The sequence below is a fragment of the Trichechus manatus genome, unplaced genomic scaffold, assembly GCF_000243295.1.
Source record: "Trichechus manatus latirostris isolate Lorelei unplaced genomic scaffold, TriManLat1.0 scaffold00232, whole genome shotgun sequence".
Taxonomy (NCBI): domain Eukaryota; kingdom Metazoa; phylum Chordata; class Mammalia; order Sirenia; family Trichechidae; genus Trichechus; species Trichechus manatus.
Genome location: NW_004444168.1, coordinates 1,854,605 through 1,858,653, shown reverse-complemented (window position 1 = coordinate 1,858,653; position 4,049 = coordinate 1,854,605).

The following is a 4,049-nucleotide window of genomic DNA, read 5'->3' as shown; positions in this document are numbered from 1 at the left end:
GGGCCGGGCGCGGGAGCCTGAGCGCGAGCCCTTCGAGGGCTGCACTTGCCGCAGCTTGCAGGAGGGCCGATGGGCGCTGCTCCCCACCCTCCAGGGCCCTTGGCCCCCGGTGACCCCCCCTGAGCCCAGCCCCCCTCGCCAGCCGACTTCCCTCCACCCCGGGGCTCAGAGCTCTGCCTAGCCTCCCCGACCCCTGCCCAGCCGGGCACCGCCTTCCACGACGATGCCACAGACTCACCGTTCGCGCCCCGCGGAGCCACGGACCAACAAGGTTGGAGCGGGTGCTGCGGTGGTCGTGCCAGGGCCGAGGCCGAGGCCGCGGCCGCGCGGGGCGGGGCTTTGAGGAGGCTGCCTGCTCCGCTCTTGCAGCAACACTCCTTGACGTCCTGGTGTGGGGGCAATGAGGACACGGTGTTAGTGATAATAATAGCTCGTATTTATTGACCACTTCACTGTGCCAGTCTCTATGTTAAACTCTTTACACGCTTTAATGCTCACAGCAGCCCTACGAAGTCGCTGCTATTATCATTTTTTCAGAGGCAGATGCTGAGCTTCAGAAATGTAAAGCTACTTGCCCGCAGTCAAAATAAGTGGTGAAATCAGACTGGAACCCAGCTGTTTCTTAACTGTCCTTCCTCTCGAACGGAAGACTGTGGCACCCAGGCCTCACAAATGTCAAGAATAAATTGCTGCCTGGTAGAAATTCACAAAGGGGAAAAAAGCCAAGGAGAGAGAGAGAGTGAAAAGCGGGAAGGAAGGAATGGTCTGGTGCAACATTTGTTGCAGACTCCTGTATGGTGGAATAAATCTCAGAGGCCATCAAGAATAATGAGGGAGAGTGTTACCATCCAGACACTCTTTAAAGGCTCATTGTTCTAAGGCAGGGTTTTTTTCCTAAATTTTATTTATTTTGTTGTTGTTGAAAATATACACAGCAAAACATATACTAATTCAACAGTTTCCACATGTACAATTTAGTGACATTAATTACATTCTTTGAGTTGTGCAACCATTCTCACCCTGCTATTCTGAGTTGTTCATTCCTCATTAACATAAACTCACTGCCTGAGTTGCTGTTGTTAATTTGATCCCGTACAGACAGTTCTTAAAAGAGCATAATGCTCAAGGCAGACATTTTTTACTAGTTAAGCTAAACTATTATTTGGTTTTAAGAAGTCTTCAGGGGATATTTTTGGTTTAAGGTTTAAACATAATCTCAGGGCAATAGTTTCAAGGGTTCATCCACCCTCAGTGGCTCCAGAAAGTCTCTAGTCCATGAGAATTTGAAATTCTGTTCTGCATTTCCCCCTTTTGATCAGGATTCTTCTATGGAATCTTTGATCGAAATGTTCAGTAATGATAGCCAGGCACCAACCAGTTCTTCTGGTCTCATAGCAAAAAAGGCAGTTGTTCATGGAGGCAACTAGCCACATGTTCCATACCCTCCTCCTGTTCCTGGCTCTCCTTCTTCTGTTGCTCCAGATGAATAGAGACCAACTGTTGTGTCTAAAAACCAAAAAACCAAACCATTGCTGTCGAGTTGATTCTGACTCATAGTGACCCTAAGGCAGGTTTTAATTTATTGGCCCTGCTAACGTATTTAGCAACTGGCTGCAGGTGTCCTCCGGGCATCTAAAACTAAAGGTATCCAAATCTGAATTCATTATTTCATCCCCCTTTATTGGTCTTCTAAGGAGAACCCTCCCCAACACACCCACACTCCAGACTGGATGTGGCTGCAATTATTTCATCCATCCCAGTGAATGGCACCACCGTCTACTTGTTTACCCAAGCCAGAAACCTCAAGATCATCTTTGAATATACTTTCACTTGACTTGAGGTACTTATTAATGTTCTAACTTTTTAACATGGAAAATTTCAAATACATACAAAAGTAGACAGAACAGTATAATGAACTCTTATATACCCATCACTAAGTTTCAACAATTATCCACTCATGGCAAAGAGTTTATTGTGATTTGACAAACATCTATGATATATAAACAATGTATCAGATCCCAGGCTAGGCCCCAGGGATCCAAAAATGACCCAGGTCTGCTTGTTACCCAACCTGGAGAAGGTAAGATCTGACCTGAGTCCTGAAGGAGTTATCCAGTGGGAATTACTCAGAAGAAGAAAGGTGGCCCTATTCATTCATTCATTGGCTCTCTTTCAACAAATAATTATTAATGTGTGAGACACTGTCCTTGGTGCTAGGAACACATTAAGAAGCAAGATATGGTTCCTGCCCTCATGAAGCTTGAGATTCAACAGGGGCAAGAGATGTTAAACATGTAATTAGAAATGTGATGAGTATCTTGAAGGAGATGTACAGGGCACTGTGTAAGTGGGCTTAATTTGGCCTTGGGAGATCCGGGAAGTCTTTCATTAGGAAGTGACACTGAAATGAGGGGGCAGAGGGGCGGTGAAGGATGATAGAGGTCAGCCAAGAGAAGCGAAAATTATTCTAAGTGTAAGGAACAGTACAAGAAGGCCAGTGTGGATGTGATGGTGGAGAAGAATGATATAAGATGAGCTGGTGAGGTGGGAAGGTGCAAATCAAGGAGGGCATTGTCTTTCAGACTAAGGTTTTTTGTTTGTTTGTTTTAAATAAAATAAAGGGACTTTATTTTAAGGGCAATGGAAGACCATTGAAGGGTTTTAAGCAGGGGAGTGACATATTCACCTTGCATTTTACAAAATCACCTTTGGCTACTGAGTGGAGAACAGATAGGAAGAAAGCAAAATTGGAAGTATGGAGACCAGTTATAGAGCAGTTGAGATAGTTCAGGTGGTAGATAACTATGACTTGGACTAGAGTGGTGGGAGTAGGGATGGAGAGAAGTGCATAGGTTTAATAAATATTCAGAAGGTAAGAATTTACAGAAATTAGTGATCGATTGAGTGATTGGCCATAGAAGTGTAAAGAAAAGGATGACCTCCACGTTTCTGCTTGAGCAAATGGAAAAAACCCCATAAATATCACCACCCATTTACTGATAGCCTGTCTTCTCAACCCCACTAAGCAAAAAGGCTACAGTGTCCAGTAAAATCTCTTTAGATAGCCAGAGGCAGGCAGTAAGATGTGAGGTCATGGCGGTCTAATTAGCTAGGATGCAAAAAGGAAGATCTGCAGTTCACCGGTTCACCTTCCTCCTGATGTGTTTAATACACATACAGTCTTCTTGAATTTCTGATCTCCTCTTGGGTCTGCAAAACCTCCTGACCAATGGGGAGTCACACCTATGCCTTTTAGCCATCCTTTTTCTACTGCTGTTTCTCCCCCCTCCCTCTTCTAATACTCACCATGGTGTAAGAGCAACCAATAATCCCTGAGCTATCTCAGATTCTGTGTATGCTTCTGACCAGTTGTGGGTCCCCCTGAGGGAACAGCCTTTTATAATTACTACCTTGGAGGCCTATAAGGAAAAAACTGGAAACAAATCCATCCAGAATCACTGTTACTAAGAGTAATGGCTTTATGCTATTTGTTTTGGTAGACTAGCCAATTAGGACAGTATTACCAGGTAGTTGAGACTCAAGTTCCCTATATGGAAAGATGGATCTTTCATCGCTATTAACAGCAAAGACACTTTTGAAGCAAAGTCAGCCTTAACCACCACCACACATAAGTATTGCTTTGATACTGTAATTTTTCTTGTAGTTGAGCCAATAAATCCCTTTTTTCTGAGTGCTTGTTTTCATTTGGAAAATCTGTAAGGAGTAAATTTCCCCACATATTACATGCAATTAAATTTCTAAGTCAGATGCTCGGCCTAGCAAGGACTTACTCAGCACCCTCCTTCCACAGGACTATTCTAACACATGCTCAGAGCACCAGGATGAGAAGAGAAGAGGGCTGAGGACTGAACTTTGGAAATGCCAGCATTTAGGGAGCCAGCAGAGGAAGAGAAGGTCAAGAAGAAAGTTGAGAAGGAACATAAGGATAAGAGAAGAATCAAGACAGAGTGATGTCATGGAAGGAATCCCAAGGAAGAAAGACTTTCAAGGAGGAGAAGTGGTCAGCAGCATCAAATGTAGTGAAGATT